Source organism: Barbus barbus (assembly GCF_936440315.1).
Source record: "Barbus barbus genome assembly, chromosome: 17".
Taxonomy (NCBI): domain Eukaryota; kingdom Metazoa; phylum Chordata; class Actinopteri; order Cypriniformes; family Cyprinidae; genus Barbus; species Barbus barbus.
This window is the reverse complement of record NC_136745.1, coordinates 14,612,654-14,640,008: the sequence shown is the minus strand read 5'-3', so window position 1 is coordinate 14,640,008 and position 27,355 is coordinate 14,612,654.

Genomic DNA, 27,355 nt, shown 5'->3' with positions numbered 1-27,355 from the left:
GTTTACCACCACCAGAGGTCACCCGTTCACCACATTGACTCTCACACTACACATCACACTGGACTCCATTTCCCACTATGCATTGCACCGATCACAGCTGTCACCATTCACTCATCACACACACCTGATGCTCATTTCACAATCACACACACTATTTAAGCCATGGACTTCCTCAGCATCAGGGCCGAGTATTATTTGCAGTTATCTCTCTCCTAGTGATAGCAAATTTACAGAGCCTTTGTCTTGCCTTGTTTTCCTGCCGTGTTTGACCCTGCTCTTGTTTCCTGGATTTACCCTTTGCCTCTGCCGTTTGGACTCTGTTCGCTCCCTGTTTGGATTATTGCTCTCGTCTCTGGATTATCTCTCTGCCTTGCCCCTTTGGATACTGTTCGCCCCTGTCTGACCCTGCCTGTTCACTGACCATGTTTTGTAATAAAGCTTTGCATATGGATCCGCACGTCTCATGTCTCGTCAGCCCCGTTACAGAATACTCGGCCACAAGAGGATCCAGCAGCTTTTTAGAGGATCAGGAGGAGGGTATGGACATAGCATTTCTTTTGTTGCGGTTCAAGCAGGGTACCCGATCGCTGGAGGAGTGTATCGAGGAATTCCTGAGGTTAGCTAATGACTCTGATTTGCCGGACTGTTTTCTCATTGATCTGTTTGGTGATGGCCTTAATAGACCACTCAGAGGAACACTCTTTAGAGAGGGTCCGCGTTCGTCACTCGCAGAGTTCATGGACTATGCTTTGATGTTGGTGGGTTCTTCTTTTACTGTGGGTGTCGCGGAGGAACCCAACACCGCACTCACTCGCAAAATGGCGGCAACAACAACACCCTTTCAAGTCATCGCTGTCAAGCCAGAGTCTGCTCACGTCTCCGCTGTCAAGCCAGAGTCTGCTCACGTCTCCGCTGTCAAGCCAGAGTCTGCTCACGTCTCCGCTGTCAAGCCAGAGTCTGCTCACGTCTCAGCTCCTCAGCCAGAGTCTCTTCGCGCCTCAGCTCCTCAGCCAGAGTCTCTTCGCGCCTCAGCTCCTCAGCCAGAATTACTTCACGCCTCCGCCGAGCTGCCAGAGGCTGTCACCAGAGATCTAGTGTCAGTCCTTCGAGTTCCCTGTCTGATATCCAGTGTGATGGACCCACCACTGATGTCAGTGCGAGTAACTGGCATTCCCAGGGCCTCAACCCTGGCTGTTACTGAGACTGTTCCCCTGACCCCAGTGCTTCCCGTTATGGCGGTTGCCATTTTGAGTGTGTGGGCTGCACACTGTGCTCCTGAGGCCTCTTCAGTCCACGAGTCTACCCCTAGTTTCTCAAACCTGCCGCCGATTGCGGCCAAGGCAAGCCCACCTGAGCTCCCGCTGGTCCCGTCCAGCCCACCTGAGCTCCCGCTGGTCTCGTCCAGCCCACCTGAGCTACCGCTGGTCTCGTCCAGCTCTCCTTCATCCCCGCTGGTCTCGCCCAGCCCACCTGAGCTCCCGCTGGTCTCGCCCAGCCCACCTGAGCTACCGCTGGTCTCGTCCAGCTCTCCTTCATCCCCGCTGGTCTCGCCCAGCCCACCTGAGCTCCCGCTGGTCTCGCCCAGCCCACCTGAGCTCCCGCTGGTCTCGCCCAGCCCACCTGAGCTCCCGCTGGTCCCGTCCAGTCCACCTGAGCTCCCGCTGGTCTCGCCCAGCTCTCCTTCGTCTCCGCTGGGTCCGTCCAGCTCTGCGCTACAAGAGCGCCCCTCTGAATCCGCGCTTTCAGAGCGCCCCCGAGAATCTAGTTCTCAATTCACGGCCAGGAGTGCCGATCCCGAATCCAGTTCTCAGGTCACGGCCATGGAGGCCGTTCCTGAGCTCACGGTCTGCCTTGTCACGGCCACGGAGGCTGTTCCTGAACTCACTGTCTGCTCCGTCATGGTCATGGAGGCCGTTCCCGAACTCACTGTCTGTCCTGTCACGGCCAAGGAGGCCGCCTGTGAGCTATCGCCCTGTCCTGTCACGGCAAAGAACGCTGTCTATGAATCCTGCCCTGCCACGCCCCCTGAGATCATGAATGCTCTCCCTGTATTGTCTGTCTCTGCTCTCCCTGTGTTGTCTGTCTCTGTTTCCCCCAGATCTCAGACCCTGCTGTGGTTTCCTGCCCAGTCTGCTTCCTGGCTAGGGTCTTCTGCTCAGGTCTGGTGGTCCTCTGCCCTGCCGTGGTGGTCTTCTGCTCGGGTCTGGTGGTCGTCTGCGCCGCCCTGGTGGGTTCCCGCTCCGTCTACTCCGCCTTGGTGGACTCTTACTCTGTCCTGGTCTCCGGTTCCGGTTGGAGGTCCTGCTCTGCCCCAATCCCCGGTCTTCCCACTTCCTCAAGGACCTGGCCCTCCATCCCTCCCCCTGTTCCGCCTCCGCTCCACCGCCCTCCTGGATTATTTAGGAGCGTCTGGAAGCCGCTCCTTGGGGAGGGGCTATGTCACGAATCTGGTCCATGCTCTCCTGGTTTACCACCACCAGAGGTCACCCGTTCACCACATTGACTCTCACACTACACAGCACACTGGACTCCATTTCCCACTATGCATTGCACCGATCACAGCTGTCACCATTCACTCATCACACACACCTGATGCTCATTTCACAATCACACACACTATTTAAGCCATGGACTTCCTCAGCATCAGGGCCGAGTATTATTTGCAGTTATCTCTCTCCTAGTGATAGCAAATTTACAGAGCCTTTGTCTTGCCTTGTTTTCCTGCCGTGTTTGACCCTGCTCTTGTTTCCTGGATTTACCCTTTGCCTCTGCCGTTTGGACTCTGTTCGCTCCCTGTTTGGATTATTGCTCTCGTCTCTGGATTATCTCTCTGCCTTGCCCCTTTGGATACTGTTCGCCGATCATCGACCCACGCTTGTTCCACGGATTGCTTTGTCTTGCCCTTGCCATACCTGTTTGCCCCTGTCTGACCCTGCCTGTTCACTGACCATGTTTTGTAATAAAGCTTTGCATATGGATCCGCACGTCTCATGTCTCGTCAGCCCCGTTACAGAACTGTTGCCAATATACATATATATATATATATATATATATATATATATATATATATAATTAGATTAATAATATTTATTCACACATAAATTTGGGTTGAGAAATTTCCCCCCAAAAGATCATTTAAAGTCATTATTGTGTTAAATGAGAAAAACATTAAATAGACACTAGAAAAAGTACCTTTAGAAATAAATATTTTAGATTTTTTTTTATTACACATAAACTTAAAGTTAGTTCACCAAAAAATGAAAATTCTGTCATCAATTACTCACCCTCATGTTGTTCCAAACCCGTAAGACCTTCGTTCATCTTCGGAACACAAATTAAAATATTTTTGATGCAATCTGAGAGCTCTCTGACCCTCCATCAGGGGTTCAACCGTAATTTTACTAAGCTACGAGAATACTTTTTGTGCGCAAAAAAAACAGTAATAACATAATTTATTCAGCAATTCTTCTCCCCGAGTTTCTGTCTTCCGCCATTTTGGAGAGTATCACAGAACGTAATCAGCATTATTTAAGTTCAGTATGCGTGCACTTTCGATGAACGTAATCAGCGTGGTTTACATTCAGTAGACAGCGCTCGCATGCTGATTGTTACAAAATTATGTTATTATTGTTTTCTTTGCGCATAAAAAGTATTCTCTGCTTCGTAAAACTACAGTTGAACCCCTGATGTCACATGAACTATTTTACAGATGTCCTTGCTACGTTTCTGTGCGTTGATCGTGGTAATATCATTGCTGTCTATGGGAGGGTCAGAGAGCTCTCAGATTCCATCAAAAATATCTTAATTTGTGTTTGAATATGAACGAAGGGCTTACGGGTTTGGAACAACATGAGGGTGAGTAATTAATGTCAGAATTTTCATTTTTAGGTGAACTATTCCTTTAAGGATGCAATGTGGCCTTAACATTGTTTGGTGCTGCTATAGTACACACTGCACTTTTTTATAGTTTGTACATGCTTGGCACTCATGCTAATCTAGCACTATTGTGTAAAGATTTGTGTCTTTCTTTGCAGTGGTGTTTGTGCATAGTAAAGCAGGTGTGTGAACATCTTCCTAATGTTTACATTTTATCACAAAATCTTTGATTCAGATTTTTTGCATGTTTTACATTAAAGCACCCACTCCCTCCAAACATATCTATCAAGAGAGAAGGTAGACAGCAAAGCAGAAATATAAAGCATCCAAGAGGTAAATCATGACAAATGATGACAACAAACTAGAAACTTCTCTATCTGTGTCCTTCACACGGCAGAAAATCATTTTCTGCAGCTGCATTTTTGGCTTGCTTTCCAGTAAAACATCTAATCATCCTTACAAGATGTAGTTGATTTAGCCTATTTCTCTTACCACTTGAAAAATAAAACATTTCCCTTCTTTGTTTTCAGGAAATTTCTTTGATTAAAACAAGAAAATACAAACCAATTTGACAGTTGAGAAGGACAAATCATTTTAAATCAAATTACAGTACATTTTTTGAAAACAAGTTAATATCTTAAGCAATTTTGCTCCAAGTAAATGTATGTTTTGGTTTAAGGATGATTAGATGTTTTTAATGGAAAACAAGGCAAATGCTATTTTTTATTATTATGTGCTCTGTTGCAGTAATGTCAGAAAGTGGCAGAACTTTTGCTCTCATGCTGAGTTCATTTGAGGCTAAAGACATAGCAAATTTTCATAAACTACCTGAAATATCAGTAAACCTCAGCACGAATACACCTACACAGCAATTCTAACTTTAAACATGCTCCACACACAGCATGACGTTCATATTGCTTCTATTTTTATAGTCAGTTTTTGCCTCATTGCTTAATTTGTATCTTTCACTACCTGCTGAAGTAATCAACACAACAACTCACAATATGGATGTTGTTGCAAGTCACTTTTCATACGAAAGCTTCTGCCAAGAAAACAAATGTAAATGTGGTTCTATTCACATGCTAACAATGGGCCCACTTCTTGGTTGAGCCTTCCAGCCTTTCTTCACGTTCAAAACAAAGATTCTCGGCTGGTATCACTTTGAAAGCACAGTTTCTTTCTCTGTGTCTCTATGGTGGTTTTCAGATGGAGGCTTTAATGTCCAAACCCTGTCTTGTTTTTCTCTCTCCATTTTGTTCTTAACAGAATTGGCATGCTCTTGGCACTATGTTAGTTGTATACAGATATCTTTATAGACATTGAAAAGTTATGTAAAAGAAACCATTATTTCCTATTGTTTTTTTAGGGTAAACGTACCTATTAAGCTCACCAAAATCTACATTGAGACATTTTTAGTGCACAAAATATTGGTTTCAGTACAGAAAGCTATGTTAAAATAAAATATGAATCTCTCACACAAAAATATTTTATTTTATTTTAAATGACAAAAGCATTTAATTTAAGATATACATAATTCAATTAAAAAAGTCTGGTACATTTTTATACCCTTTAAGCATACCCCTGTTCCCATTAAGCTCACATCATGTTTATTAAAAATTCTTGTTTATTTTAAGGAAAATTTTTAAAGAATAATTGTATATATATATATATATATATATATATATATTTGAAGTTAAAGTCAATCACAAAAAAAAGAAAAGAACACTAAAGTCAAGCAACAAGGCATTCAAGTCGATCAGTTATATATTTAGAATAAAGTGTCATCTAAACACATATCAACATCTAGACTAGTCCACGTTCAGCTAAGTAGCACATTCAAAAATCATATAAAACATACCAATAAAACATTTAAATGATGGGGATGAACACAGAAACTAGCCTCATTATGAAACCTCTTATTAAATGGCTGTCAATTTATCTATAGTCTCTTAAGGCTGGAATGCACTACCGATTTTCCACAGATTTACAGTCTGGAGAAGTTGATGCTAGTTGCCGAAGATCAGAGCCATTCTGTAGATTTGAGTTGACAGAATCCATAGAAAATCGATTAACTCTAACTTAAAGTGACAACCATCAGTTAATATTTAAAGTCTGTTTATGAAGTATTTACATAGACGTTCAATGTGGAAGAGATTAAAGAGAGCACTCTTAGCTTAATGGGAGCAGCAACAATTTTTAATAAATTGCATGTAATATTTATTAAAATGACAGGATTTTGCTAAATAAATAGTCTAGGTCATGTATTAAGTTCATTCATATTTTAATATGAACAACTAACATGAACAATATCTATGAAATTATACTTTTTCTTATTGATGTCACACTGAAGTTGTGTGATTTTCATAGTAGTGCACCCTTTAAGCTCACCTTAAAATAATATGAAATCTTTCAAAATATCACTGTAAAACGACAGACCAGCAATAAACTGTCAATTTATAATATTATGGATGTAAAAGTACAGGCCAGTAATGCCTGTGAAGTAATATGTTAGCGTAGCGCAACCATATACAGCTAGTCAGCTAACTGTGTTCTGTAGCATCTGCACTATGTTGCTAAAACTATCTATTGGATCTAATGTAATTATTTCCCACATGCAAGTCCCAGGTTATAATATGCAAAAGTCTGAACATTAATCTCTTAATTTTACTATAAGCTTGTTGTGTGCAGCGGCTTGGAGGACAGATAGCTCGCAAGCGTCTGTCCCACCCGGGGCATCGCTCTGTATCCACGCTCATTCAACCCCGCCACATTACTGTAGTAGTCAGAGGTGGGGAGGAAGAAGCTAGCCAAAAAAGGTCTAGCCCACGATCTCGACACCTCGGTGTGGAGATCGGGGAAGAACGGCAGGCTCCGGCATGGAGGTGGAGGCTTAGTTCGCAGAAAGCGTTCATCCAGCTTGCTTTTCTGCGGTTCAGCCTGCTTCTCGGCTGGCCACTCGATGTTAAGCTTGGCCACAGCGCGAGTAACTACCTCCACTAGCTCCTCATATTGGGGCGATTTAGGCATAAGCGGGACCAGCACCGCAGGGAACGCTGTCGAAGGCTCTCCTTCCTCAAAGAGAGCCTTCTGGGAGCTAAGTGCACGCAGTCAAAGACACTCGCAATGCGAGCAGTCCCTCGAGAGCCGACTCTGCGTGACTCGCTCCCAAGCAGACCACACACAAACTGTGTGTATCCCCAGCAGTTATCTAACATTTGTAGAGAGGAACATACAGCTTGTAGTGAGATCTGCTTTAGCCCAAATGCTTTGTCTTAGAAGAACTCTTAGACATTATGGAGCTTATTGAAGTGCTTTGACAAACAACACCAAATAAGACTGACAACAGTAGAAACAGACACACACAGAGCGCTTGCTGAATGACAGAAAGCTGACGCCGGTTCCACCGCACGTGCTTTTAAGCTTCCTGGTCTCTGACGTCACCCGCCCGTGATGTCTTGCCCATCCAATGGACAGATTACACACGTGGTTCAGAGCGTGGTTACGCTGAGGGCTTTCCCATAGCATTCTCCGACGCAGCTTGAGTTCCTGAAGTGGAACTGCATGTTCTTCAATAAAAACAATAATTACCCAAATGTGATTTAAGTTTTTGTGATTTTATGTATTTTTTTGGTATTTGAATTTAGATTTTTTTATATTCATAATAATTTATTAATTGACATACTTTAAGTCACCCTGCAGCCCCCTTGGAAGTTTGCTGAGCCCCCTGGTTGAGAACCACTGTACTAGATCATTTAGCAATTCTCATTATAGTCTCATGCCAACATTTATAATGTTTAAGTCTTTTGTTTTCATTTTGTTAGTTACCTTACTGTTACCCAGTTTTTTCTTTTTAAAAAATTGTGAAAAAAAATAGATGTATATGAGTAAAAATTATTTTCTTTTGTACAACATGTCAGAAATGCTTGATGAAGCCTAAGTTGCACTGAGCCCTAAACATTCCTTCAGCGTCAGCTTTTCCACTTCAATCTACGTTTTTCATATGGATAGGAGGAAATTGAGATCAGTCAGATGAAGCTCTGTCAGTGTGAATATATAGCCAGTCTTTAGTGAAACCTATTGGGATATTCCACAGGTTTACAGCTGCGCTTCCCAGATACGATGTAGACTAATGTGACATTTGGAGTTCCTGTGGGCTGCAGTGCTTTTGACATACATCTGTTGCCAACATGTTGATAACGTAATATTCTAAAAAAAGACTTGTTTGTTTTGGGCAGAGGAGATTAAATACGGAACAAATAATTCCCAAACATGTTTCAGACCAGAAGTTCCTGCCGAGAGCGTTCCCTGACATTTGTTTCAACTCATTTTGCCTGTTTCCCATCCATTAAAATATGGCATTTGTTTTTCTAAGTTGGTGCAGAGTCACGCTGTCGCATGGCATACAAATCCAAGCTGTCTTTCATATGGATGGGCTGAGACGTTCAGCCGTACGCGCTGAAGTACAAACACAATTATTCTTTGTGGTCTCGACCTCATGCTGAGACGAAACACAACAAAGATTCCTTAGACGATGGTCTCAAGAAAAAAATAAAAATAAAATAAATAAATATATATATATATACAGTGGGTACGGAAATTATTCAGACCCCCTTAAATTTTTCACTCTTTGTTATATTGCAGCCATTTGCTAAAATCATTTAAGTTAATTTTTTTTCCTCATTAATGTACACACAGCACCCCATATTGACAGAAAAATACAGAATTGTTGACATTTTTGCAGATTTATTAAAAAATATAAACTGAAATATCACATGGTCCTAAGTATTCAGACCCTTTGCTGTGACACTCATATATTTAACTCAGGTGCTGTCCATTTCTTCGGATCATCCTTGAGATGGTTCTACACCTTCATTTGAGTCCAGCTGTGTTTGATTATACTGACTGGACTTGATTAGGAAAGACACACACCTGTCTATATAAGACCTTACAGCTCACAGTGCATGTCAGAGCAAATGAGAATCATGAGGTCAAAGGAACTGCCTGAAGAGCTCAGAGACAGAATTGTGGCAAGGCAAAGATTTGGCCAAGGTTACAAAAATATTTCTGCTGTACTTAAGGTTCCTAAGAGCACAGTGGCCTAAAAAAAACAGAACCCTTCCTAGAGCTGGCCGTCCGCCCAAACTGAGCTATCTGGGGAGAAGAGCCTTGGTGAGAGAGGTAAAGAAGAACCCAAAGATCACTGTGGCTGACCTCCAGAGATGCAGTCGGGAGATGGGAGAAAGTTGTAGAAAGTCAACCATCACTGCATATATATATTTGAAGGAATGCAATAGCAAGCACTCTTGTCTAGGTCTCAGTCTGGCAGGGGATTGAGTGGTGTGAACATGAGGGTGTGGGGTGCCAAGCAGACCCTCTTTTTTCATCTTCTGCAAGGTAAGCAACACCGTATGTGTGTGTATGCCTTCAAAAGATGGGTCATATATCATAGAGATGAACCCTCCCAGTTCAATAACCTTGTATCTTATGGCAGACCAAAAAACTAAAGGAAATCAATTCATCTAAAAGTGAAGTTCACTTGAGGAAGGTCATGTGGCATGTGTTCTGTGACTAAATATGCACAGGACTTCTTTACACACAGTAGAGAAGAGTTGTGGGTAATGGCCTTGTGTGGCTTTGAAGACATGACTGACATTTAAATTGTCCATATATAACCAGGAACTTCAAGATGTGTCTTGAAACTCTATTTCCCTCCTAATGAAGTAATTGGCGATAGGGGAGGCCGTTTATTGATAAGCTATTACCTAGTAAATGCATTTTGTTGAGTAAAAGAGATGAGGCCTAAACACATGCATTTATTCATACGTATGATGGCTTCGCTCATAAGCGATTGAAATCACTGTTGATGATCGCATGGAATGCTGATAAACCAATGCAACAGCTCCAGGCCGTGCTAGTTATATGAAGGCTGCTTGAATTATTGGTCCAGATAAAAATACAACTGGAATGTTATTGCTAATATCTGTTTGCTTTGTTTTCCGAGTCAAGAATGATGAACATGGATGGAAAATGTATGGGCAGAGTGTGTTTTTGTTGTTTATGTCAAGAGAATTACTTTCATTTTCATCATCCCTTGCTGGCATTGTGTATGACAGCAACCAGTGCATGAAGATTAAAGGTGCATTCAGTCATTTTTTTCCTCATTAAAACGTTTTAGACAAAGAAATGAATCTTTGTCTCCAGTCATATCCAGTCATATCAGTGGGATAATTAAAAGTTTTATTTATTTTACATTGTGCCGCTGATATGATGAGACAGGAAGGATGGATGGATAGATGGATGGATGGAGGTTTTTCATTTATGTTGTTTTCACACATACACCCCCTCCCCCTCCCATTTTAACCATATCGCATATACACATATTTAAATTTATTGGAAAATCGCATAAGAAAAACATTCTGCTCAGAAGTGATATTTACTTTTATTTGTCTTTGTTTTCTTGCTTTACTAGCATTTTTTTGTTTTATTTTTTAATTTTGTTGTTTCGAAATGATGCAACATCTATGGGACAGAAACATTTCTAAACCATTAATGGTTTATTTTACTCATATTTTATATGGGTCTGGGTCTGGAAAAGGATATGTCTAAGGTGGCACTGCAAATGAAAAAACACATGCAAATAGAAAACACACCTGCAAAATAAGAAAACATCTTAATCAATTTGAGAACACATGCACTACAAATGCTTACAACACCATGCTGAAAATGCTCACAACATAACAAAAACAGAAAAAAAGTTAAGTAAATGCATGGTTGCAAGTGAAAAATTCATTTAAGAATTTAATTAAACCTTTGGCAACTTTATTTTAATGAGTTTTATTGACAACATTTTTTGATAATTTCTTTAACTTAATATTGTGTGTAATGTGAATTCAAATGTGTTAATTGATGACCTTTTCATGTTTAATGCTGTTATGTTTGACATTTAAAAGAGTTTCTGTAACGCTGAAGTTTTTGTGGCTACTATTGTGCATGAAGGCAAACTCTACATTGATTCTATGAGCAATGACTGTGCTAATGCCAGTGATAAGTGATATCTTTCATGTTCATTACATTTTCATGCTAAATAAGTGACATTTAGCATGTGCTATACTAGGTGTTGATTTTTAGGTGAAAAAAGATTATTTGGTTCCAGGCCCAGAAATCCATTAGTTGGAGCAACTTTCTTTCTTTCTTTTTTTCAGTAAACCACTTCAAAATTGTTATGCTACAGATTAAGTTATTCAATTTCAGTGTAGTTTGTTGGGTGAACATAATTTCATTAGAAGCTGTCGTAACTTAAAAAATATTGATGTAAACTGTTGAGTTAATAATTTTATTTATTTTAAAACCAGCTGATAAAATGTTTCCAAGGTGGTTTTAGTGTGACCTTCATGCAACAAAATAAAAAAGTAGAAGTTTATTACTTATAATAAAAATCAATTCCTGGCACATTGTGCTCACTGCAATGGCAGACTCTGCAATCAAACTACGACAAAATAAATAATTTACAATTTCTAAAATTTTTCTGACACCGCAAAATTGTGGCCAAAATCATATAGAGTGCACCAGGTTTAAGACTAAATTTTGAAAAAATTACATTAAAGATGACGGATGAACGGATGACTATAGGTTGCATAAGACAATAAAATCAAGGCCGTTCAATAAGCGGATGGATTGATGAGCTTGTTGAGAGGAAATGGCAGTCAGCCAGATATCTCAGAGGTCAACACTGAAAGATACCTCTCTAAAGAAATTATGCTTTTAAGAAGGCCAAGGCTGCCAGGCCAGTGTTTCCTGTAGGGAAATCAGAAAAAGAGAGTGAGAGAGAGGGGAAAATAATAAAAGGAAGTGATGCATCGTGGTGAAGAAGCTAAACAAGTGAGGGTGGGGAGCCGAGAGAACATGTTCCATTGAACTCTGCTAATTTAGATTAAAAAATTTCCATAATAATGAGATGAATTTCACTTGCCACACATTACAATTATGCTTCTTTTCCATGGCTAACCACTGCTAATTCATTCAGGTGGTGAGGTGCACATAAGTGTATTTAAATCTATTTATACCTCCATTCTCACCGCCAGTATTTATATACTTTATACCAATTTCAATCTTGTTTTATTAATCAAAGTAATTACACAAAAAGTGCATCAGGAGGAAGAATAATGTGACATTTTTGCAGAAGTGAAAAATTCCCCCATCTGTCCGTTATCGTTTGCAGCAGTGCTATGAACTAACACTTGAGCTGTCTATTTGAGCTTTAGAGCAAGATGCCCAAATCAGATTTATGCAACCCATATGCTGCGAAGACAAACATGGCCGATGGGAAAAGAATGGGATAGTGTCATGTAAACTGCTTAGGTATTTCTTAAGGGTTTCACTGAAGTGTTGTTGATCTTGAGATCTTCCTCTCACATTTTTCAACTCCTGTTTGTCACCTTCTGACTCTGCAGCCAACTCGCTACAGTCAGGGTCAAGGTCTTTGCTTTCCCTTTTATGCACCTCTTGTCTCTGACAAGGCCATAAAGAATATATCTGGAGTCTACATGTAGCTTGCTTGATTTATTACTGATATGGAAACTTGCAAAGAACGAAGCTAAACCTGTTGCTTAGCCACATAAGATTTTTGGTTCATTGTCTCATAATCATAGGGGAATCAGTCTCTTTGAAGGTGCTACACACCTTCTCCTTCTTAGATTTTAGATATATAGATATACTCCAGTCTCATGTGTTTGCTATGAATGGGAATTTACTACAATGGCAAAAGCTGTTTTGAATTATTTGTATGCTTTTGTGAGGTCAAATCATCTCGTGTGGGGGCCTTGTAATTTTTCCTTATGGGGGGTCTTGGAGGAAAAAGGTTGAGAACCACGTAATCTTCAGGAAATACATTGTATTTTAATGTTGTGTTTTAATCCTTTCCCTAACTAAACTAAGAGTCTAAGAAAGAGTTAAAGAACCTTTAAAGAACTATACAGGGGCTGTACAGCACCTTAACCACCCCAAAGAACCACTGAAGAACCAAGTGTGTGTGTGTGTGTGTGTGGTACTGATGATTTCTGTAATAGCTGCAGATGCCATGGGCGGCCTTAGTGATTTGGGGGCCCTAAGCAAATTTTAGGTATGGGGCCCCAACACAATATGCTCTTTTACACTTAACCCTTATATTGCTCGCGCTCTCTCTCATAGTTTATAACTATAACTAGTTTATTTACCCCTTCACAACTTGTGAGTAAATAATTAGTCAACCTGATGCTTTTCTAAAGCCAGATTAGACTACCTTATTTTTTTCAGACCACAAAAGAAGAAATGCTTGCACCTTTCCATTTAATGAATTGTAAACTTCTTTAATCTTTTTACAAAAAGGATTCAAATGTTATAAAAAATTATTCCATGCAACTCGTTCCATATCCCAAGTGTTCTTAAGGCATACAGTAGGGTTTGCCGAGAAACAAATCGAAAATGTAATCTATTATTAAGAGAAAATCTCCAGTCATCGCATTTTACACGAGTGTGGCGCACCTAGGAAAAGCACACAAGCGAGTCATTTTGAAATATCAAGACAAATAAAATCACGACACGAAACACAATTCTTTCTTCTCTGAGATTAATATATCCGTTCTGAGGCAGTCAGACAGTATTAAAACAGCCTAGAAAGTGTGCAAAGAGCGCTACCTCTATAATCGAGATACTATTATAGTTTTAATTAATATTTTGTATTAGTATTGTATTCATTTATTTTTTCTTTTAATTTTAAAGTTTTGTAATTTTTTATTGTTTTGATATTTTTATTTATTTGTGTCTACATAGTTTTTATTTATTTTTGTTTTAGTTATTTTAGTGCAAGATAAACAAAATAAAAGTGAGAAGTTTTGCTTTGGCAACTAGCTGACATAAAATAAGTTTAAGGTTTTAAGTCAATTTTATTGTATGTTTTACTATTTTATTAAAGTAAAGAAGTTTTTTATATATATAGTTTTAGTTAAATATAATGACCCTGCTGTTATTTCCATATTTTATAATTTTTTGTCTAATTTTTGCATTCTCTGCAAATCAGTGAAAATATATTCTCCATGTTGTTTGTTCACGTGTAAACTAATTTTCAGGGAGATTTTCAGGGCTGAAAACGCCATAGTTTTGTTTTATAAAGGTTTTATAAAATTCTATGAATAATACACAATATATTTTTGTGTTTGTAGTTATGCTTTGCTGTTAAATATTTAACCAGCTAAAAATTGCTCTTTGTGAGTGCAATGTCTAAATTTCTTTTTTTTTTATCCTTATTCAATTATTTACTTTTGGTATTGTAGCTAAAGTCGAGTAGAAGAATGATCTAGTTTGCGACTGGTTGGGTAAATCGAGCACCAGCATGAAATTGGTAGTCTTTAAATGTGCGCAGGATGACAAGAATTGTAGCGTGTGCCTGGCATAAGCAAAAGAAAAACATCTTTGAAATGTCCTGCAGTGGCAGGTCATTATTCTGCCAAGTTCAGAAAGGACAAGAGAGGAAATACTTTTTTTGTGTGAGCAAAGTTCTGTCATGGAGCAGTGGGTTAGCTGATGCATAACATGGGTATTTGTCTTGTATTCAATATCAAGATTTTTGGTCATACTTTAGTAAGGAAAGTGTTCTGTAATATACAGTTGTGTGACAGTCAATTCTTAAAGTACAAATGTTAGACTCTTTATTGTATTTCCTAAAACGTATTAAATGAAGTATAGCGTGGTAAACTGCATGCCAACTTTCTCAAAGTATTTCATGTCACTACCCAATGACATCTATATCAAAGTATGTGCGTATGATTGCACTTTTATTCCCAGATAATACAGGGCCAGCATGCTGTGGTGAGAGAAGCGGTCATTGTTGAAATAAAGGCCTGCAGTCAGCCCTGCAAGAAGTTCTTCAGCATTATTTTTTCCTCTCCATCTGTCAAAAGCTGTGTCTCTCACTCTACTTAACAGCCTACAGTAAATAAAGAACCGAAGCTTGTCATAAATGCCTATATAGCTTATTAGAAGCTCTGCCGACAACTTCCAAGGGCTAAAATCAACCACATGAAGCAAAGGGAATGTTCTGTCAGGCAGGCGCTGATGTCATACATATCCAGGTCATTGTGAGGCTGAGGAAAGAAACATTTAGGCCTCGTGCTGCGCTGCTCTTTGGCCACTGATGGCATTTCTGTCCCATGATTCAGCCTTAGGAGTGATGCTCAGTTGCTTTCTTTTTCTGAATATTTTTCTCTCTATGCTCCACTTTTTTTTTTCTAGTGCCCTGGATAAAGCCTGTAAGGATACATGCAATCTAGAACAATTTAATGGGACAATTTGCCACAGTCAAATGCAAAATTGGTAGAACTGATATTATGGTGTTAGTCATGTTTAAGGAGTAATTCACACAAAAATGAAATTCTGCCATTATTTCTTTGGCCGTTCTTAACCCTATATGAATTTTGCATGCAACAAAAATGCTTTGCTGAATTTCAAAGCTGCTTTTTTCCATTCAAGTAGTGCAAATGCCCATTCCCTAGCCAATAGCACAGTGTAATAAACTGACCGAAATGTAACTCATTTTTGGATGAAAACAATGGCCTTTGGCATCACTGACATTAAATATGGCATATGGAATAGGATGGAAGCTTGTTTCCACTACAGGATGAAAAAAAGGAAGGTAATTGCAACAATTTGGACTTTTTTTTTCTCTGAAAAGTTACAAATGTGCATCTCTGACATGAAAAGTCAGAATTGTGAGATACAAATTCAGATGTAAACCCAGAATTCAGAGAAGAGAGAGAAAAAAAAATCTGCCTTTTTTTTCTCAGAATTGAGAATGGAAGATGAAATGTTGAAATTACCTCTTTTTTTTCTGTGCTGGAAACAGGCTTCCATAGACTTAAGAGCTGTGAATGAGAGTTGTTTATGGTGATTTATGTTGTTTTGTGGTGCTTTTTGGATCTTGCCCAAAAAAAATAAAAATATCACCATTATTTTAGTGTATAGAAAACAACAGCTGAATTGTTCTACAAAATATATTGCCCTCCAAAAGTTGGGAAAATGCTAAGAAAAAAATCTGGTTTTAGACAGTGTCATTCAGAGCACTGAAAAATGCTAGCATTATTTTTAAAGCTCCAAGCTGTTTTATTTGGTCTGTAAAAAGAAAGATTAAATCATTATTTCTAGTGTTTACTTATAATCACAAATAATTTTAATGCATTTACCATCAATAAATAACCAGGATTTATGCTCATATTGTCCAAAACCCTGCTTTGCCCAAAGAGTTTCCAGGCTTTTGAAGGGCAATTTATCGTTTGTGTTCAATGAAAGAAAGAAAGTTGTACAGGTTTGGAATGACATTAAGTTGGTAAATCATGACAGCAGTTTAATTTTTAGGTTAGCCAGCCATTCCTTCCTAGCCTGATCAAAGCACCTTTCAGACATCCTCGTCTTGTTCTCTGAAGAACCAGTAGCCTTACTTCACCCTTTAGTAAAATTAATTTTGCAAACTGTGCAATCTGTAGACCCTTCTGGCACATGAACCCTCCATGAATAATAAAAATTGATTCCGCAAAGAGGCTGTAAAACTTTGGACATTTACCCTGCTGCACTGGCTGGGTATGAACGCCAGAGTTTTAATTTTAACACCCTCCGCTCATGCAGGGAAAAATAAATAAAATAAACAAATAAATTATGTACCACCTCCTAGAAAGTTATCTGGATGTTAATCTGTCAAGTCTATTGAGCCCCGAGTTCCAGGATTATCAAAAGAGTTTGTTATCTAAAAGCGTAGCCGTCTGTCCGACTCAAATAGACTGAGTTTCTTGTTGAAGGGCAAGACATCCTATCAATATTTAATCTCCATAAAGTCAGACTTGTAGGGCATGAGTAGTTGTGGTGTTTAAATCCAACGAAATCCCTCTCTCTCTACAGCATTACAGTTTGATTGAGATTTCATCTAAAATGGTCATGGCTTCAATTTCAGTTTATCTCTCCTCAGGCCCATACAGAATGGGAACTGCATGACTCTTGGGCTGGAACATGAGCTCACTAGGACGGGTCAAATGTTGACAACTGTGCAAACCTTGGCTAGTGACTTTAAGATACTTTAAAATGTAGGTGCAGATGGGAGACTTTAATAGCACTCAGGGGAGATGAGAATTTGGCAAGAGAGGATGGATTGCGTGCGAAAAGGCTGGAATTAACTTTTCACTGCAGTGGTGGGTCAGATAAGGGCTGCTGGGCTCAGACGGCAGCACCCTGGAGAAACATTGGATACGAGTGAGAAAGAGAACAAAACAATTCAAAATAATATACTAGGAAAAGGTGTTAGTCAAGACAAAAATGCTAATAAACAAATGACTTACTGTAGTTTTGGAGAAGAAGAGACCTCACTCTGAGAACATGATTACTCTCAAAGTGAAGCAGCAAGACGTCTTTATTCTTGCATCCTAAAAGCCAAATGCATCCTGTACAAGCATAAATATGGGACAGTCATCACTTATCACTTTTTAACATATTTGTTTGGGTTTCTTTGGGAAAATATATATATATATATATATATATATATATATGTGAGTGTGTATTAGTGCTATCAAACGATTAACGATTAATCGCAACCAAAATAAAAATTTGTTTACATTATATATGTATGTGTATTGTGTATATTTATTATGTGAATATATAAATACACACACATACACTATATATTTTGAAAATATTTAGTTTATATATTTAAATATTCATATTTTTATATTTTATATTATATATAATTAAATTTAATATATAAACATAACAAATTTTTCTTAAATATATACATGCATGTATTTGCATTTATATATACATAATAAATATGCACAGTATACACACATATATTATGTAAACAAAAACTTTTATTTTGGATACGATTAATCGCGATTAATCATTTGACACCACTTATATCCAACGGTAGCTGCACGGATCTCAGGCTGCCTGGCGGACATCTCGGCATGGATGAAAGAACATCACCTACAGCTCAACCTGGCAAAGACGGAACTTCTGGTCTTCCCTGCCACTCCGACTCTACGGCATGACTTCACGATTCAGTTCGGCTCATCAATGATTACCCCATCAACTTCGGTCAGAAATCTTGGTGTAATCTTTGATGACCAGCTGACCTTCAAAGAGCACATTGCAAAGACTGCTCGTTCCTGCAGGTTTGCACTACACAACATCGGAAAGATCAGGCCCTTTCTGACAGAGCATGCTGCGCAACTTCTTGTCCAGGCCCTGGTTGTTTCTAGACTGGACTACTGCAATGCTCTTCTGGCTGGTCTGCCATCAAACGCAATCAAACCTCTACAAATGATTCAGAATGCAGCGGCACGACTGATCTTCAACGAGCCCAAAAGAGCGCATGTTACACCTCTCTTCATCTCTTTGCACTGGCTACCAGTGGCAGCTCGCATCCAGTTCAAGTCACTGATGCTTGCGTACAGATCTACCACAGGCTCTGCACCCTCCTACTTCCACTCACTATTACGAACCTACATCCCCTCCAGAAGTTTGAGATCTGCTAGTGAGCGACGCCTTGTGGTACCATCACAGAGAGGCTCAAAATCACTCTCCAGAACATTCTCGTTCACCATTCCTGGCTGGTGGAATAATCTTCCCACCCCTATCCGGAACGCCGGATCTCTGGCAACCTTCAAGCAACAACTGAAAACTCATCTCTTTCGGCAGTACTTGACTTCATCCTAAACTCAAAAAAAAAAAAAAAAAACTTTCCCTCTATCTTTCTCTCCACCTACTAGTTTGTACTTATTTGAACAATGACTGAGACTTGGTGTTACGAGCACTTCCTCTGTCTGACTGCCTCTTCAAGATGAATCGCTTTTTGTATTCCCCAATTGTAAGTCGCTTTGGATAAAAGCGTATGCCAAATGACTAAATGTAAATGTAAATGTAATATATACACACACACACAAACACACATATATATATATATATATATATACACAGTGCCCTCCAAAAGTATTGGAACAGTAAAGACAAAATTGCTCTGTTGGCTGTGGAGTCAAGACATATACAAATATGATTAAAAGATGAATATGAGACAAAACGTACCAGGTTACGTATGTAACCCAGGTTCCCTGAAGGGAACGAGAGCTGCGTCAAAACGCATATGGGAACGCCATCAGCGTAACCGACGCTCTGAATATTGTCTACAACCAGTCTAATGGATGGGCGAGGCGTCACGGGCGGGGTGACGTCACAACCAGGAAGTATATAAGCACGTGCGGCGGAGCCAGCGTCAGCTTCAAGTCATGAAGCAAGCGCTGGCAGGGATGCCGGAAGTGTGGCTACGAGACGCAGCTCTCGTTCCCTTCAGGGAACCTGGGTTACATACGTAACCTGGTACGTTGCCTTCCAGGAACTTCGAGCCGCGTCAAAACGCATATGGGAACGCAATACCAACGCCGCCAGACAAGTCCCTGCCTGGTGTCAGGCTGAGAGGACGGAGGAGCCTGGAGTGGCTTGGATGTCCAGGTTATAGAACCTGACAAATGTCAGGGGCGTGGACCACCCAGCAGCGTTGCAGATGTCATGCATGGAGACACCTGCCCAGAAGGCCTTGGTTGAGTGCGCTCTGACTCCCTGCGGCGGGGGACGCTCAGAGGCCTCGTACGCAAGATTGATGGCATCCACAATCCACCTACTAAGAGTGGGCTTCGAAGCCGGAAGACCCCTCTTAGGCGGACCAAAGCACACAAGCAGTTGGTCCGTCTTTCTCCACAGGGCAGCTCTGTGGTTGTATGCTCGCACTGGACACATACAGTTGTGCCTTTCCTGGTCTGGCTCCCTGAAGGGAGGAGGACAGAAGGCCTGGAGTACGACCGGCTGTGGTACGACCGTCGGAACCTTCGGTACGTACCCCACGCGGGGGTAGAGAAAGACTTTCGCCAAACCGGGCGCAAAGTCAATGCACGAAGGGGCCACAGACAGGGCCTGAAGGTCACCCACCCTCCTCAGAGACGTGATGGCCAACAAGAAGACGGTCTGGATGGTGAGGAGTCTATCTGTTATCTCCTCGAGAGGCTCAAAAGGTGCTCTGCACAGAGCCTCCAGTACCACAGCCAGGTCCCACATGGGGACACGGGATCGTACAGGCGGCCTCAGCCTCAGTGCACCGCGGAGGAAACGTGTAACCAGGGGGTGTCTACCCACTGACTGGCCACCAATAAGGGCGTGGTACGAAGAGATAGCTGCCACGTAGACCTTAATAGTGGAGTGGGTTAACCCTGCGGAGAAACGGGCCTGCAGGAACTCCAGAACTGTGCGAATCGGGCAGTTGACTGGGTCGAGCTAGCGGTCCACGCACCAAGAAGTGAAGAGTTTCCACTTCAAGGCGTACAGTTTCCTCATGGAGGGAGCTCTGGATTGGAGGATGGTCTCGACAACCTCGGTTGACAGACCGTAAGCTATGAGTTGTGCCCCCTCAGGGGCCATACCCACAGCCTCCACCACCCCGGGCGAGGGTGCACAAAGGTGCCCCTGGCCTGTGAGAGGAGATCTCTCCTGATCGGCACCGGCCACGGGGTGCCGTCAAGGAGAGAAATCAGGTCCGAGAACCAGACTCGGCCCGGCCAGAACGGCGCTACTAACAGTAGACTGACCGCGTCCCGGCATAAACTCCCGGGAGCAGAGCGATCGGGGGGAAGGCGTACAGACAGAGCCTCGGCCACATCTGTACCATAGCGTCCAGCCCCAGAGGAGCTGGAGGAGCTAGAGAGAACCAGAGGGGACATTGTGCTGACTCTCGAGTCGCAAAGAGGTCCACCTGTGCCTGGCCAAAAACCTTCCAAATCTGCTTCACCACCTCGGGGTGAAGCATCCATTCCCCGGGCCTCGGCCCCTGTCTCGACAGGACATCTGCTCCCACATTGAGATACCCAGGAATGTGCACAGCTCTCAGTGATAGGAGCTTGCCCTGGGACCACACAAGGATCTGGTGTGCCAGCTTGTACAAGGGGCGCGACCGCAGACCTCCTTGGTGGTTGATGTAAGAGACCACTGCCGTGCTGTCGGTGCGGACCAGCACGTGGCGATCTCTTAGGTCTGGGAGGAAGTGCTTGAGAGCACGGAACACAGCTAGGATCTCTAGCCAGTTGATATGCCACGTCAGGTGGCGACCACTCCACAGACCGCAGGCAGGGTGCGGTCACACTCATGACCGCACCCCAACCGGTGAGGGAAGCGTCTGTCGCTAGCGAGACGCGGCGACAAGGAGCTCCCAACACCAGGCCCTGAGACAAGAACCAAGGCCTCCTCCACATGTCTAAGGCACGGATGCAGCGCCGTGACACTTTGACAGCGCGGAGCGAGTCTCCCCTCAGGGAGACCCCCCTGGTCTTGAGGCACCACTGTAGGGGCATCATGTACAGCAGGCCAGAAGGTATCACGCTGGACGCAGCTGCCATGAGCCCAAGCAGTCTCTGAAACTGCTTGACAGTGAATGGCTGGCCTTCTCGCACTCTCTTGACTGCCGTGAGGATCGACTCGATCCGGGCAGGGGTCAAACGAACCTGCATCGTGGTCAAATCCCACACTACGCCTAGATAAGTGGTTCTCTGAGCTGGAGAAAGCACACTCTTCTTGGCGTTTAGTCTTAACCCCAAATCTTTCATGTGGGCGAGAACGACATCTCCATGCCGAACTGCCAACCGCTCTGATTGAGCGAGAATCAACCAATCGTCAATATAATTTAGTATGCGGATGCCCTGCAGTCGCAACGGGACCAGAGCCGCATCCATACACTTGGTGAAAGTGCGAGGTGAGAGTGCTAGGCCGAAGGGAAGAACCCGATACTGATACGCTTTGCCCCCGAAAGCGAACCTCAGGAACTTCCTGTGAGCAGGAAGGATGGATACAGGATGGAAATAGGTGTCTTTGAGGTCTATCGTGACAAACCAGTCCTCGGACCTGATTTGAGACACGATGTGTTTGACCGTCAGCATCTTGAACTTCAGCTGTCTGACTGAGCGGTTCAAGAGACACAAGTCCAGTATGGGCCTCAGCCCCCCATCCTTCTTTGGAACAATGAAGTACCGGCTGTAGAAGCCGGTGTGGACTTCGTGAGGAGGAACCAACTCGATGGCTTCCTTCTTCAGCAAAGTACCGACTTCCTGTTCCAAGACCAGAGCCTGCTCGGGGCGGACCGTAGTCACACAGACCCCGTTGAACAGTGGAGGTGGCCCATCGAACTGGATGGAATAGCCAGCCTCTACCGTCCGCAGGACCCAAAGAGACACATTCGATCTGCAACTAAATAATAGCTTTTAATCTTTTATATCTGCCTTATGTGCAACTGTCCCAATACTTTTGCTCACATCAATGAGTGGGATGAACTCTAAACGTGCTGTTCTTTTTATTTGGTAAAATATATATGTTTTGAAACGGCTAATAATAAAATGTGACATTCTGTAGTTTTGTCTCATATTCATCTTCTAATCATATTTGCAAATGTCTTGACTCCACAATCAACAGAGCAATTTTGTCTTTACTGTTCCAATACTTATGGAGGGCACTGTATATTATGGCTCTCATTGTTGTTCATGAAAAATTTAGTGGCTACAATTTACTAAAATGAGGGAACAAATTAATTTGGGGGTCAAATTCTTAATTCACGGCCACAACTTGATTACACCAAGGGAATGAATAGTAAATTGAAACTATGATTTATCTATAAAGAGATAATGAATTAATAAAATGTGGGAACAAATTTTTAATTTGTGGAAATGAATTATGAATTTATTTTAAATATATTTTTGTCCACATGTAATGTGTGGAGTTTTGTTGGTTTCGTAAAGTTGGCATGAAAAAAAATCCATGGATGCATGTTATTGATCTTATTCTTCACAGTTCATCTGTGCATAAGTTTAAGTAGTTAGTCTACTTAAACCTTGGCCATTCCTTAAAATCCACTGCAAGCTCACATTAAGATCTGCCTCAGTCACTAAAATTAATGTTGATTACATTCAATCAACAGCCAGTACAACACCCTAAATTTCATTATTTTGTGATAATCCATTTAACTTGGATGTACAACACAATACAGAAAAAAAATCTGGTGATACACAAATTTTATAGCAACTATAAAAAGAAAAGAAAGAAAACTGTAGTGATGAACATTCATTGTAAGTAGCGGATTTTATTATTAGCCATGTGTTTTAGATTTGTTAAAAAATAATATATATTTTTTTCATTAGATGTGATTTTTCTTCGATGTCTGGTTTATGTAAACGAATATATACAGTAAAAGTATAGATTTGCAAGACGCCCTTTCAAACAACACTCAAGTGTTTATTTGTTGCTTATAGTACTTAGGGCAAACATGTTCTGGACTTAATTGTATAGAGTTGTATTATATCCATAGAAGTAAAATATTTGCATTTACCACCCATAAGAAAAAAAACAAAAATATTTCCTTTGAAGCAAGAAATTAACTCCAAGTGGGATGCATAAATCAAATATGAAATGCAGTGTGTTTACAAAAACACCATAGCGTGTGAATCTCTGCATTTGAAAAATACTGAAAAGCATCCAGCAAGAGGTAGAATAATTTCATTATGTAATTCCGCAGATGTACGATCTTTCATCTCATGTGTTTTCTTCAACACATCTCCCCTTGACATTCTTTCAACAAGTCTCAAAACACTTTAATTAAATATTACACTACACAAGGGGTTATGGTTGCTTTTGTACATCTGTTATGAAAACATTGAAAATTCATCATGCTTTGGAATATCAGATAGAGAACTTCTCATGAAATGCTATTTAAAAAGAGCATAATAACTTTTTGGAGAGGCTAGCAATAGCAAGCTAGCTTTGAAAGCATAAGATCCCACCCTACCTGCATTCACTCTCCAAAGCCACACCTCCTCCAAAACACATGACCGTGTACACGCAGACCAGAGGCTAACCAGCCACACCATGAGAGACATAAGTGCATAATATTACAATAATAGCACCTTCTATTCTTGCCACAGGCAAAATACATTGTTGGGCCCCCCTTCCCTATTAATATACAGGTCCTTCTCAAAAAAATAGCATATTGTGATAAAGTTCATTATTTTCTGTAATGTACTGATAAACATTAGACTTTCATATATTTTAGATTCATTACACACAACTGAAGTAGTTCAAGCCTTTTATTGTTTTAATATTGATGATTTTGGCATACAGCTCATGAAAACCCAAAATTCCTATCTCAAAAAATTAGCATATTTCATCCGACCAATAAAAGAAAAGTGTTTTTAATACAAAAAAAAGTCAACCTTCAAATAATTATGTTCAGTTATGCACTCAATACTTGGTCGGGAATCCTTTTGCAGAAATGACTGCTTCAATGCAGCGTGGCATGGAGGCAATCAGCCTGTGGCACTGCTGAGGTGTTATGGAGGCCCAGGATGCTTCGATAGCGGCCTTAAGCTCATCCAGAGTGTTGGGTCTTGCGTCTCTCAACTTTCTCTTCACAATATCCCACAGATTCTCTATGGGGTTCAGGTCAGGAGAGTTGGCAGGCCAATTGAGCACAGTAATACCATGGTCAGTAAACCATTTACCAGTGGTTTTGGCACTGTGAGCAGGTGCCAGGTCGTGCTGAAAAATGAAATCTTCATCTCCATAAAGCTTTTCAGCAGATGGAAGCATGAAGTGCTCCAAAATCTCCTGATAGCTAGCTGCATTGACCCTGCCCTTGATAAAACACAGTGGACCAACACCAGCATCACTGACTGTGGGTACTTGACACTGGACTTCAGGCATTTTGGCATTTCCCTCTCCCCAGTCTTCCTCCAGACTCTGGCACCTTGATTTCCGAATGACATGCAAAATTTGCTTTCATCCGAAAAAAAGTACTTTGGACCACTGAGCAACAGTCCAGTGCTGCTTCTCTGTAGCCCAGGTCAGGCGCTTCTGCCGCTGTTTCTGGTTCAAAAGTGGCTTGACCTGGGGAATGCGGCACCTGTAGCCCATTTCCTGCACACGCCTGTACACGGTGGCTCTGGATGTTTCTACTCCAGACTCAGTCCACTGCTTCCGCAGGTCCCCCAAGGTCTGGAATCGGTCCTTCTCCACAATCTTCCTCAGGGTCGGTCACCTCTTCTCGTTGTGCTGCGTTTTCTGCCACACTTTTTCCTTCCCACAGACTTCCCACTGAGGTGCCTTGATACAGCACTCTGGGAACAGCCTATTCGTTCAGAAATTTCTTTGTGTGTCTTACCCTCTTGCTTGAGGGTGTCAATGATGGCCTTCTGGACAGCAGTCAGGTCGGCAGTCTTACCGCCTTACCCATGATTGCGGTTTTGAGTAATGAACCAGGCTGGGAGTTTTTAAAAGCCTCAGGAATCTTTTGCAGGTGTTTACAGTTAATTAGTTGATTCAGATGATTAGGTTAATAGCTCGTTTAGAGAACCTTTTCATGATATGCTAATTTTTTGAGATAGGAATTTTGGGTTTTCATGAGCTGTATGCCAAAATCATCAATATTAAAACAATAAAAGGCTTGAACTACTTCAGTTGTGTGTAATGAATCTAAAATATATGAAAGTCTAATGTTTATCAGTACATTACAGAAAATAATGAACTTTATCACAATATGCAAATTTTTTTGAGAAGGACCTGTATATATATTATATATATTGTATTGTATTTTTATAAATATATATTTTACAACCACTCATCTATCATGTAAAAAGTGCTCTGAACTATGTCCCTATCCATATCTACAGTTTTTGTGACAAATAATGGCTGTCATTCATGGCTTACACTGAAATTATGTTTAGATTTCTACATTTATAAATGTATATATAAATATATGTATTTTCATGTACGGAAAACGGGTCGAATAATGACTAAAATGCAGTGGCTTCACATTCACTTAATCACACAGAGTACTTCGTGAATATAATTTGACATTAATTAAGACGAATGGTCACAAATGGTTGTGTTTTTTTGTGTGTGTGTTTTTTTATAAAGATTTCCGTGCTTTTGTTTTATTTAATTTTTTGTTTTGTTTTTTGTATGGGTGCTAGACGTTTAAAGGACGTCAGTGGACGTCTAATAACCTCAAAGTAAAGTCAAACCTCATAAAGTCAAAGTAACAATTATACATGCAACCCCAGAGAACTATAGACATGTACAAACGTATGTGAATGCATTTTTAGGAAATGTTCTGTATTACATATTTTTACATATTTATGTCATCCTAACGCGACTATTTTTGGCCAGGAACACGACGTAGCCGTCGGACCAGTGTTTGCTGGGTTGCTATCAGGATGTGAATAGACTTACAACCAGCATAACAAAAACTGTTTTTGAACCAAATCACCTACCCTGCCTTTAAAGGGGTTAAATTTATATTATATTAATATTACAAGTCACTGTGAATTACTGAGTGCCGTGTACATGTACAGTATGGGGTCAGAAAGTAAGGGGGCTTGAAATAATGCCTACTGAGTTCCTCCGATTTTATTTGTAATTGTTATTATTCTTAACATTCTATTTGTAGAGCTAATAAGTTGTTGATCCAATGGATTTGTGGAATATTGGCCCATAATGGAACAGTTCATTTTTTAAAACTTGTTTTACAGTACATTCTGTCATAATGTATTTGGTGGACCATTGGTGTTTGAATGTATGTCAATGCCATTGTGTCTGTCTCGTAGTTGTCTGTTTGAGCTGTCTCAGTATGCAGAGGATGTGCCATTCGCATTGCCTTTGTCATGCACAGTTGGAAAATTAATATGTCTGCTGTGGTGAAAATTTCACTTCAGTTGGTTTTCACCTTACACGCATGAGCTTTGAAAATCAGAAGGAAAACAATCTCCATGCATATGAGAAAACTTTTGTTTTGGCACTTGTCAGGACGACAACATAAGCAAACAGCATTTTATCTGTTCCGGTGTTCGAGAAGATCTGCGAGCTCTGAACCGTAGTAGACAAAAGATTGCGTAGAGATTATTTAATTACAACCTGAGATTAAATAGGGAGTCGAGACAGCGTAACACTTAAGTGATTATGTAAACGCTGAGGAAAAGAAAGCAAAGAATGACAGAGGCTACGTGTAAAGTATGAGCGCAGTTGCCAATGTACAATACTCAAGGCACTTTGGGTGACATGAAGATTGGAATCAATCTCACTGTAATACTAAACTACGCCCCCAGGTAGCTGACAGAGGCAGATTTCTCTGAGCAGGAGACAGAACATGCATAAGAGTATATGCAAAGCACAGTCTACACAGCTGCCATCTGATATGCACCAAAATATCAAAGACAGACAGCTGCCTGCACAGTCCTCCTCCACACTCAAATACACTCTCCCCTGTTGCTGAAGAAAAAAAGCTTTTGATCTAAAACAACTTGAAGCTGCTGTATTCTCAGATGTGAATTAATATTGCATGGAAACAACCTTGCAAGCCATTACTCTGGCAACCTTGCAAGCCATTCCTCTG